At 36.2% G+C, this 12,935-nt stretch overlaps 1 pseudogene; it reads right to left on the bottom strand.

The window, feature by feature from the left end:
- Positions 1-5,042: 5,042 nt before the first annotated feature.
- On the bottom strand, positions 5,043-12,729 carry LOC102528051 (HIG1 domain family member 1A, mitochondrial pseudogene; annotated as a pseudogene).
- Positions 12,730-12,935: the final 206 nt, after the last annotated feature.

The following is a 12,935-nucleotide window of genomic DNA, read 5'->3' as shown; positions in this document are numbered from 1 at the left end:
ACGTTAACCAGAGTCGAAGCCTGTTATTTGCAACAAAGAATCCTGCCTGATGTTGATGCAGTCTGATCATCTAGGTCTCAAGTGTCACCCCTTTGTGAGGCCTGCCTTGACAGCCTGTCACTTTCTCCCCCATCACCCTGCTTTCTTTTCCTCATGGCACGTATCACCGAAATCACCTTGTGTATTTGCTCATTCCTTTCTCCCCTTACTAACCTTCATGAGAGCAGAGGCCACATCTGTCTTATTCACCTCAGTAGCCCCAGACCAGGACGGAGCTTAGAGTAGGGCTCTAATGAGTATTTGTTAAACAAATGGATGAAAGCTGCCAACACAGACACTCTTTGAAAGGTGCCAAATTATAATGCTGGGTCCAAGCCCAGATGAATGTGCACAAGACTCCTGCTCCTGGGGTAGATGAAAAAGAACCCCAGGAACCACAGGTTCTGTGAGTAGAGAAAGGGAGAGGTGAGGAGGGGAGAGAGGGAGGAAGGATCAAGATGGCAGGGTAAGCTCACTTCCCCCAACAAACACATCAAAAATACATCTACATGTGGAACAATTCTCACCAAAAACTACCTGGAAACTGGCAGAACTCCCATACAACCAAGGCTGCAAGAAAGATTCCGCATAAACAGATAGAATGGGAGGAAAAGCATCAGGTCAGGACCTGTGTCCTGGGAGGGGATTAAGAGGGAGCTTGCAGGGGTAGGTCCTCACCCTGGGGAGTGAGCAGGTTAAGCGACAGTCCTGGGGTCCTATGTGGAGGAGACAAGACCCCTTGGCTGCTTGGAGAACAGTTGGGACAGACGGGAAGGCTGAAGAAGCCTAGGCCCCACTTGTGAGGAATGCACAGATGCAGCTGCCACCTCACTGGGCTCCCCAACCCAAGCTGAGTGAAAACCCTGGCTCCACTTACTCCCTACCACAGCTTGGCACTGGATCTAGGGCAGCTCCAGGTCCTGGGGAAAGACTTGATCTAGGGACACAGAGGTGGCCGGGGGGCCTGGGGTGTGGTACAAGTGGGGCGGCAGCAGCCATTGTTGACAGTTACTCAAACAGCACTACAGAAGCAGCCCCAACTTCTGATGGCAGCATAGCTGCTTCACTTCCCACAACCACAATGCCACGTTCCCTGGTCCCAGCTGAGCAAATGCTCTATCCTCGCCCAGTCCACACCAAAACTTTGTACTACATCTGGGATGTCCACAACAGGAAGAAAGACACAAACTTAGGCTCCATCTGAGCAGAGCCACAGATGCCTGCACAAGCAGCTTATTGAAGCTCTGTAAGCACACAAACCCTGCTTACTTCAGTGCTTCCCTCCTTCAGGGCAAAGTTCCCAGTGTACAGAGAAGGAAAAACACACACTTGAAGGGAACAGAGCCAGCTCCAGCCCGACCCTCAGAGCTTCTGCTCCAGCAACTTGAGAGCAGACCCTGCCCAACAGGACGACTGCAGCCAGTGAGCAGAGAGGAAGTGTCACCTCACCTTGCACAGGCTTTACCTCCTCCAACACCAGCCATACCCTCTTATCAAGATGATAGTAGCCAGCACATCCTGTGGAAAGACATGGCTGGCATCCACATCAAATCCAATCTTCACACCAAAGACACTGGGCACACCCAGTCTACATAGGAATGTGCCCGCATAAAAACACCCCTTCAAGACCACAACAGATAACCGTTCCAGTTAAATTCACAGAGACAGAGAAAGTTAAGTGAAATGAAAAGGCAGAGAAACTACTCTCATTGAAAGACCAAGAGAAAACCCCTGAAGAAATAATGAAAAGGAGATGGTCTACAATGAATTCAAAAAGTTGGTAATAAATATGCTAACTGAATTAAGAAAGAGAATTGATCTAAGCACAGATCATTTAACAAGGAATTAGAAACTATAAAGAAGACTCAATCAAAAATTGGTAATTCAGTCTCGGAGATAAAAAAGCACTCTATAAGCATTGATAGCAAACTAAATGACACAGAAGTGATCCGGAAGATAGAACAATGGAAATCACCCAATCAGAACGGCAGCCAGAAAGACAGAAAAAAAAAAAAATAAAGCATACAAGATCTACAGGATGATATAAAATGTGCCAATATTCACATTTTACAAGTTCCAGAAAGAGAAGAAAGGGATCAAAAATGTATTTGAAGAAATAATGGCTGAAGACTTCCAAAACCTAAAGAAGGAAAACAGATATCCAGGTACAGAAAGCACAGAGGATCCCATACAAGATGAACCCCAAATACCCACACAAAGACATCATAATTAAAATGGCAGAAGTTAAAGAGAGAATTCTAAAGACAGCAAGAGAAAAATAGTCATATACAAAGGAATCCCCATAAGGCTATCAGCTGATTTCCTTGCAGAAACTTGGCAAGCCATAAGTGAGTGGCATGATATATCCAGAGGCCTAAAAGGGAAAAACCTGCAACCTAGGAGAATCTACCTAGCAAGATTATCATTTAGAATAGAAGAAGAGGCAAAGAACTTCTCATATAAGCAAAAACTAAAAGAATTCAGCAATACTAAACCTACCCTAAAAGAAATGTTGAAGGATCTTCTCTAAATGGAAAAGAAGTAAGAGCTGTGAAAAAGGGAAATCTCAATAGGAAAGGCTAATATATTATAAGGACTGAAGGTCATTTAAATAAGCCACTATATAGATTAAAAAAAAAGTGAAAGCAACTATAAATACAATAAACAGCAGAGATAAGCATGAAGATGTAAAATATGACATCAAAAACACAAAATGTGGGAGAGGGGAGTAAAAAAGAAAATGTAGATCTTTTAGAATATGTTTGAACTTAAATGATTATCAGTTTAAACCAAGTAGATATAATTATGGGTCAACTTATATGAATCCCATGGTAGCCACAAATCAAAAACTTACAATAGATACACAAAAACCAAAAAGAAAGGAACACAAGCATACTACAGAAGAAAATCATCAAATGACCAACGGAGGAAGCAAAGAGAAGAAATGAACAAAGCACCACAAAAATAATTCGAAAACAAGTACTAAAATGGCAATACATACACACCTATCAATAATTACTTTAAATGTCAATGGACTAAATGCTCCAATCAAAAGATGTAGGGTGGCTGATAAAAGGTATCTGAACGGCAGGGAAGAGGCAAAACTGTCACTATTTGCTGATGACACAATACTCTATATAAAAGAACCCTTCAGTCTAAACCTAAAAACTATTAGAATAAGTAAATTCAGCAATGTTGCAGGGTACAAGAGGAACATACAGAAATCTGTTGCATTTGTATACACTAATAATGAAATATCAGAAAGAAAAAGTAAAACCAAAAGCTCATTTAAAATTGCATGAAAAATAAATTAAATATCTAGGAATAAATTTAACCAAGGATGTGAAAAACCTATAGTCTGAAAACTATAAAACACTGACGAAGGAAACTGAAGATGATTTAAAGAAATAGAAGGATAACCCATGCTCTTGACAGGAATAATTCATATTATTAAAATGGTCATATTACCCAAAGAAATCTACAGATTTAATGCAATCCCCAACCAAACACCCATTTTTCGCAGAACAAGAACAAATAATCTTTTTTTTTTAAGAACAAATAATCTTAAAATTTATGTGAAACCACAAAAGACCCCAAACTGCCAAAGCAATCATGAGGAAAAAGAACAATGCTGGAGGGGAGACGATACAGCTCAAGTGGTAGGGCGCATCTTAGCATACACAAGGTCCTGGGTTCAGTCCCCAGCATCTCCTCTAAAAATAAAACAAATAAGTAAACCTAATTACTTCCCCTACTAAAAAAATTTTTAATAAATAAAAAAAAAAAAAGACCAAGGCTGGAGGAATAATCCTCCCAGACTTCAGACAATACTACAGAGCTACAGTAGTCAGATTAAAAAGCATGGTATTGGTATAGAAACAGACATGGATCAATGGGACAGAATAGAGAGCCCAGAAATAAACCCATAGACCTATGGTCAGTTAATCTTCGACAAAGGAGGCAAGAATGTACAATGGAGAAAAGATAGTCTCTTCACCAAGTGGCACTGGGAAAACTGGACAGCAGCATGTAAATCAATAAAGTTAGAACACTCCCTCACACCAAACAAAAATAAACCCAAAATGGCTTAAAGACTTAAATATAAGACAAGACACAATAAACCTAGAAGAAAACATAGACAAAACATTCCCTGACATAAATCTTAGCAATGTTCTCGTAGGGTAGTCTACCGAGGCAATAGAAATAGAGCAAAAATAAACAAATGGGACCTAATTAAACTTACAAGCTTTTGCACAGCAAAGCATAAGCAAAATAAAATGACAATCTATGGAAAGGGAGAAAATATTTGCAAATGAGGCGACCGACAAAGGTTTAATTTCCAGAATATATAAACAGCTCATACAACTTAATAACAAAAAAACCTCTCAGCCTGAAGAGACTCTTCAACATTCCCTATTGTAAAATCTTCTCACAATAAATTTTTAGTTTTCTTTTATCTGAAAATGTATTTATTTCACTTTCATTCTTGAAGGATGTTTTCATTAGTATAGAATTCTGGGTTAGCTTTTTTCTTCTTTGAGCACTTTAATGTTGCTGCTTTTCTGGTTTCTGTTACTTCTAGTGAAAAGTCAATGACTTGAAATGTTATTCACTCGTATATAATCTGTCCATTTGTTGATATGTAGATATTCTGTTTTCAGTATTTTTCCTTTGATTTTTCAGCAGTTTGATTACAATGTGCCCTAGTATTCATTTTCTTTGTATTTATTTTCTTTTCAATGGACTTCTGTTGTATATTTGTCTTCCACAAAATGTGAGAAGTTTTTCCCACCTCATTTTTTCCCTTCCCTCCCTCTGCATTTACACGTATGCTAGAACTTTTGACATTGATACTATCTCACAGTTTCCTCCAAGGCTGTGCTCTTTTTTTTTTTTAATTGACCCAATGAAGTGATACATTTTCAACACAAACATATAACCTCAATACGACATAGCTAACTAAAGCGAGCAACACCAACAGGACCAAAACAGCATCTCTTCTTCTAAGATTTATGTTTTGGCCAGAATTCCCGATACTTGGAATAGCTCAAAGCAAGAGTAATTGCTCCCACAACAAAGCTTCAGACTGCTACACGCATGTGGATTGATAAATGGACATTTTAGTATTTCCCCTGCGCTTCCATTTATATAATCCACATGAAAAAATTGCTGCAAAACCCACCATTCCAGTGGGGACAAGTGGTGCCTCTTTAGCTTTTTGGGTAAGTTTAGATCCTCGATCTTTGTCATATGAAGAAAGAGAAGCATCTGTGTCAGTTGACAGTGACTGAAGAATCTTCTAAGAACTTTCAAGCACCAACCAGCTTCTGGTGCTCATTGTTCAAAAGAACTTTTTCTCTCTTCCTCCTTCATATTGTATAATCTATTGAGCTAACTTCAGGTTCACTGATCCTTCTATTATTTACATTCTTATTCTGCTGTTAAGACTATCCAGTGAATTTTTATTTCAGATACTGCATTTTTCAGTTCCAAAATGCTATTTTGGTTATTTTTTATAGCTTCAGTATTTCAGCTGAAATTTCCTCTTTTAATTTATCACAAACTTATTTTCTTTCCATCTTTGAACATAGGTTATTATAGAAGCTTTAAAGTTCTTGTCTGCTATGGTGAGAGGACAATAAAACTCTGCTAATTTACATATCTGGGTCACCTCAGGTATAATCTCCACTGATTGTCTCTTGAGTATGGGTCACATTCTCCTATTTTTTCATGTGCTGGATAGTTCTGGATTATATCTAGGTTATTGTAAATGATGAGACTCTAGATTCTGTCATGTTCCTCTGAAGACTTAAATTTTTATCAAGCAGTTACTCAGCTGAAATCAAAATGCAAATTGTCTCACCAGCAATTGGTGGCAGCTGAAATTTCAGTTCCATCAGCAAAGAGATTTTTTTAATGAGAAAACTATTGAGCATATTTTTAAACGTTGGTTTCAATGTTTCAAAGCACAACATGGCATAATCTGCAGAACAATTCTGTGAATTCCTCAGAAGATTCATTTCCAAATGTCAATACTGCTAAGAATTTTCCAGCCAAAAAAAAAAAAAAAAAAAGCCAAACAGAAGTTCTCAACTCTCAAAATTAAGTCTTATTAAGCTTTCAACCTCTCTGTGAGATGATCTGTAAACACAAATGCTCTTGTCCTCTCCTGCCGCCTTCTGGATTAAATGATTTTTAGAATTTCATTTTAGTTGTCTATTGACTTTTAGCAACACCTCTTTGCATTATTCTTATATAGTGCTTGTCCTAAGTATTACCATATACCCTCAACCTCTCAAGGTCTTCTGAGAACTAATATTGTATCACTTCAAGTAAAATATAAGAAATTTACAATCAAATGTATCCATTTACCATCCCATGGCTGCCTTTTATGCTATCTATAGTTGCCGTAAGTATGATGTGCCTACATATATTATTAATCCCACAATATAGTTATAATTTTTGCTTAACACTTTTTAGATTTGTAAAGAAATTAAAAGAGAAATAAGTCTTTTATATTTACCTTAATATTACCATTTCAGGTGTTCTTCCATTCCTTCTTGAAGATCTATCATGGATGCCAACTGTTCTATCTTGTCCTTAGTGCCACAGAGGAAAAAAAACTTTTGCTGCTATTAATATTTCATCAATCCAGAACTTTCAGGTATGAGCTCACAAACATAAATGCAAAATAATTTTAAATAAAATTTTAGCAATTAAAATCCAAAAATATTTAAAGGACAATACATAACAATTGGAGTTTATCCCAGGAATAGAGGGTTGGTTTAATATTTAAAAAAATTGTAACTCTTATATTCATTAAATTCATTATATTCACTAAAAAAGAAAACCAACATAATCATCTCAATAGATGAAGAAAAGGCATCTGACAAATCTAACATCCATTCCTGACAAAAACTCTCAGCGAACTAGGAATAGGAGTGAACTCCTCAACCTGAGAAAGGTAATCTATGAAAAACTTGCAGCTAACATCATAGTTAATGGTGAAAGAATACTTTCCATAAGATCAGAAACAGTTCAAAGATGCCTGCTCTTACCATTTCTATTCATCATTGTGCTGGAGGTTCCAGCCAGTGAAATCAGGCAAGATGAACAAAATCAGGAGGGAAAAAGAAGTTAAAACTTTATAGTCAGTGAATATAATTATCTATGAAGAAAATCTGATGAGATCTATAAAACCAAAAACAAAACACCACTACTAGAACAAGTAAGTTCTGCAAGGCTGCAAGATACAAGACCAATACACAAATATCAATTTTATTTCTATATACTAGCAACAAATGTTCTAAAACTGATTTTTTAAAGCATACAAAAACATTAAAAATTATGAAAGACTTAGGGACAAATATGACAAAAGTGAGACCTGTACACCAAACAGTACAAAACATTGCTGAAATTTTGAAACACCCAAACTATTAGAGAGCTATGCCTTGTTCATGGATCAGAAGACTCAATATTGTTATTAGAACAGGTATCTCACTAAATAAGCACAAAAATAAGTACACAAAAAAATGGCAAATAAGCACACCAAAAGATGCTCAACATCATTAGTCATTAGGAAAATATAAATCAAAGACACAGTGAGATGCCACTATGCACCTATTAGAATGGAAAAATTAAAAAAGACTGACCAAGCCGGCTCTGCAGTGCAACGGGTAGTGCGCTGGACTTCTAAAAAGACTAATCACACCAAGTGCTGCAGGGAACATGGAGGGACAGGCGCTTTCAAGACACTGCCAGTGGGAATGTAAAATGGTACAATCACTTTGTAAAACAGTGTGACATTTTCTTAAAAAGCTAAGTATATACCTACCATACTATCCAACCATTCCACTCCTATTTAGCCGTACAAAAAAGGAAAAAATATGCCCACATAAAGACTTGTCCACATTCACAGCAGCTTTATTAGTAACAGACAAAAACTGGAAACAACCCAAATGTCCATCAATAAGAGGTGAATAGACAAAATTGTGGTATATCGTAACAATGGAATAACAATAAGTGATACACAAAACATGGATGAATCTCAAAACAATTATGCTGAAAGAAGCCAGACCCCCTAAAAAAAGAGAGAGAGTACATACTGTATGATTCTGATTATATAAAACTCTAGAAAATGCAGACTAATGTAAAATAACAGAAAGATCAGTGGTGTGGGGAATGAAAGGAAGGGGCAACAGGAGGGAGACAATAACAAAGCAAAACAGGGAAACTTTTGGAGTTGAAGGCTATACGGACTATCTTGATTATGATGATGCTTTTACAAGTGTATACATATGCCAAAATTTATCAAACTAGTAACATTTATATACATGCCTGAATAAGTAAAAAAAAAAGCTGTTTAAATGAAAAAAAGTTGTATCTTTCAGAAATTTTCTGAAGACAGCAAGCACACATATAGAATATTTTTTTTACACGTAGATGATGGACATCATGTATCTTACTTTTCTCACTTAACACTGTATGCAGACATCTTTCTATGGTAGCAGAAATATTTTACCTCATTTTTTTGAAAAACAGCAACATAATATGCATAGTAAGGACGAATCACAATTGATGGGCATTTAGGTTATTTCTAATTTGCTAATATAATGCTGAAATGAACATATTTTGCATATACTTGTGAGCATACACACACAAGCAAAGGATGCATTTTTTTTTAAAACTTTCATTTATATTGTCAAATAATGCTCTAAAAAGCCTGTCTCAGAATCTACATCAAACTGTTAGAATAAGTTAATTTAGCAAGGTCATGGAATATAAGGTGAATCTATAACAACATTCATGTAAGTAGCAACAATTGGAAAATGAAAAAAATACTGTTGAAAATAACACTAAAAAAATTGCATGCCTAGAAATAAGCACAGTAAAATGTACCTGATCTCTACATAGAAAAGCACAAAACATTTCTGGAAAAAATTAAAGATCTAAATAAATGGAAGAATATACTTTGTTCACGGATTAAAGAACATAATTGTGTAAAGATGTTAATCCTCCCCAAGTTTATTTATAAATTCAATAAAATCCTAACCAAAATCCCAGCAGGTTTTTGTTATTGTTCTATTACTGAAATTGACAAGCCAATTCTAAAGTGTTTATGGAAGTTCAAAGAGCCAGGAGTAACCAATCTTGAACAACAACAAAAATAAACTGGAGGACTTACATTACCACATATTGAATTCTTTTAAACCCACAGTGTTGCACTGGCACTAGGACAAACAGACCAACAGAACAATAAATAGTGCTGGATCGACTGAACATCCAATGTGAAAAATGTTTTTAACATCTCCCTATTAACATGCACAATTTAGATTCTAGATGATTCTAGATCTAGATATGATAGATAAGGGCAAACAATGTTTCTAGAAAAACAAAAGATAACAATCTCGGGGTAGACAAATTATTTCTTAAATAGGACATATAAAGCACTTACCTTAAAGGCAAATATGGATATTTTGGACTATAGACACACTCTATTCTTAAATATATAAAAAAACCTCCTACAAATAAAATAAGAAAATGGCAATCCACAGAAAAATAGGTAAAAGTGAACATTTAACAAAAGATATCCAAATGTCCAATAACTATAATAAAAAGTACTCAGCCTCATTGTCAGAAAAATGAAAATTAAATTCCGAATGAGATACCACTACACACCCCCTAGAAGGCAACAAAAACAGTGACCACAGCAAATGCCTGTGAGGATGCAGAACAACTGGGATCCTCATACACTGCTGGTAGGACTGTAAAACAGTACAACCTCTTTGGAAAACTGTTTTGCAACATCTACTAAGCTGAACATAAATATTTCCCTATGACCCGTAATTCCATTCTTAGATAAATATGCCAACATTAACTCATATACGTATATGCCAAGACATGTACAAGAACGTCCACAGCAACATCTGTAACATCCGAAAATTGAAAATAATCCAACGTCCATCTATAGAAGTGTTATACTAATCCAACAAAATACTACATACATAACCGTGAATGTAACTGTTAGTACAAGCGATATGAGCTAGTCCCACAAACCTAGTGTTGAGAGGGGGAAAATGCCATTTATGTATGATGACACTTATATCAAGTTCAGAGAGGCAAAACTAATCAATGGCAATGAACAAGACGCTAGTTGCAGGTGTATAAATTAAAGAGGGCATGAGGGAGTCCTCTAGGAATACATTGGCCTTGTTCTACTTCCTGATGTGAAGGGTGGTTTAATGGTATGTTCCCTTTGCGAAAATTCATTAAGATGTGTATCTTTGATATATTTTTTCTTTACACTTGAATAAAAACTCTAAAAAAGTACCAAGAATATTCTTACATACTTTCTACATCCTCACCACAACAAAGTATCCTAGAATCTAATCTATGCCAATTATAACCTTTGCCTAAGTGAAATTGGCATGTTTTGCTTTACGTCTACTTAATGATGAACAATACTGAGTGAAAAAAATGAAAAAAAAATTTAAAGGTTTATTCCTAGAACTCTGTGGAAAGCAAATTCTGAGGAAGTCGAGCAGTTATTGTAGTCTGTTATGGCTAAAAATGTACCATTAATTAATGGGAAAGAAGCCTTACATGCTGAAGTAAGCCCTATCCCATCCGTTTAGCACCAGAATTCTAAATGGAAAAGGGTCTTTGTGGAAGACCCAGAACCAAGCAACATGGGATGGATGCATGAAGACCAGGAATTTCAGCACAACTGAAAAAATGATCTTACCCTTTAGACAGGGGAAGAAAGCTCCTGGACATGATTCATACCGCTCAGGTGGTGCAAGTACACATTCTTAACATCAATTATGCGAGAAACAAGGCACTTTTTAAGAAAAAATAAGACGTTGGTTATATGGAAAGCTCAGTCACAGCACTGCAGCAACTTGACAATCTATAAATCATTGGTTATCTGTTTGGATTATGGTTCTACTTGTCCAAACTAAACTACTTTAAACTGGAAGAATTGCTTCATGTGTAAACAACACTAATTTCTAAATTATTAAGCTCCAGATTAAGAAACAAATTGCTGAAAAAATTAATCTAGGGAGTAAGCCTTTCTCTTTTTAAGACAGTAGCCACCTAAGAGCCCTAAATATACTTACCACTTTATAATCTATTTCCACAATTCTAATGACTTATATTACAGCTTAATCTGTTAGTTTTTGAAGGTGTACTATCAACTGTAAAACATACACTGACCTCAGAAATATTAAAATATTTAAAATTTAAATGACCATTTGGATAGAGAAAGTGTCAGTAAAACATGAACAGCCTAAAAGAATAAAAAGAATGCTTAATGGTTAAGCAGGGGCTCTTCAGTCATACAAACCTAACTCTGAATCCCATTTGAATGCCACTAGTTGTGGCGCTTCGGGCAGTCAACTTTTCCCTATCCGAGTTTTCCTATCTGCAATATGCAGGTGGACAACTCACCTAATTACTGAGTACCTGTGTGCTAGATACTGCTTAGTGAGCACAGTACCTGGTACACAGCTGATACTCAATGTTAGGTAAATATTAGTTGTTTCAACCCCAAGTCTAGAAACTCAAAAGAAAGGAGATTAAAAAACAAGGTTAAGATTTGATTTTGCTGATGTGGGTTGGATCCAGTATCACCACTTTAAAAGCTCACAATTCCTTACCAGAGAGGGGGGGAGTAAAGAAGGGAGGGGAAAAATAGGGTTTGGGGATTAAGAGGTACAAATTACTATGTATAAAACAAATAAGCCAAAGCCACAAGAATATATTGTGCAGCAGAGAATACAGCCAGTATCTTGTAATAGAGTGCATAACCTTTAAAAATTGAGAATCTTTGTTGTACACTTGATCATGTAATACTGTAAACTAACCATACCTCAACTTTTTAAAAAAATGGAAATTAAAAATCTTTATATCTAAACCAAACAAAAACTCAAAATTCCCACCTTTGAATTTTACTAGGGATCCCCTGTGAACTCTTACTAAAAATCTCAAAACAAAGGTTCACCTTTATTGCTAATGTTTCAGCATGCTGACTCTTCTCCCTACTGTCGCAAACCAACAGCACAGCAGCTAACTCAGGATTTTTGTTATTTAAATTCAAGTAGTATGCCTGGAATAGGAGTCATTACATGTCTACATTCATTCCATCAACTTGCCCTTATAATGATGTAACTCAAAATTTCATTTTCATCTTCCTAGAAAGCAGCAAAATACCTTTAGAGATTTGCTTCTCTAGCCATCCATCCCAGAATACAAGCATGGCTATAAACTCACTTACTGGTGGCTCCTAGTATTTTATAAACCCACTTACCGGTGGCTCCTAATATTTTAGAAAATCTTTGGGTTTAAAATTTTTTCAAAGCAATTACCAAAAAAGTAAAAATTAAAACTGCATTCAAGTTAAAAAGGTAACTGGAGTTTCTATTGAGATCAACTAATCCTCAAAGATGACTAAACTAAGAGCTGAAAAAGAGAAACTACCTTAGCAGACCACAGATACAGGAAGTAGACATTGCCCTTACAAAGGCAGTCATCTTCTTGCAGTCTTCCCTGGTCCTTTCAATCTTTGATACAGATCTAAAAAAACACTTGTCCCAATCACCGCTCTCCTTCCTAAGTACCTTCATTGATTTCTTTGGAAGGCAAGTTTTTTCTCCATACCAAGATTGCTACATCATTGAAAATGTTCATGGCATCCTGAGATTGCTGAATAAGACAATGAAGTCTACACAACCAACTATGGAAACTTTTCACCAAACTCAAGTGACAACCAAACTTGACAATCACCTCCATAAACCAGACTATTTTATAAAACCATTACCTATGTGTTTATTTGAACTCTTCAAGCCAGGCATTCACGTCTGTGTTTAGTGTGAGAAGCCTGCAAACCCCTGAAT

This window comes from Vicugna pacos, chromosome 16 (genome assembly GCF_048564905.1).
Source record: "Vicugna pacos chromosome 16, VicPac4, whole genome shotgun sequence".
In the NCBI taxonomy this organism is placed as follows: Eukaryota; Metazoa; Chordata; class Mammalia; order Artiodactyla; family Camelidae; genus Vicugna; species Vicugna pacos.
The sequence above is the reverse complement of the archived record's forward strand: the minus strand, read 5'-3'. Positions and strand labels throughout refer to the sequence as shown.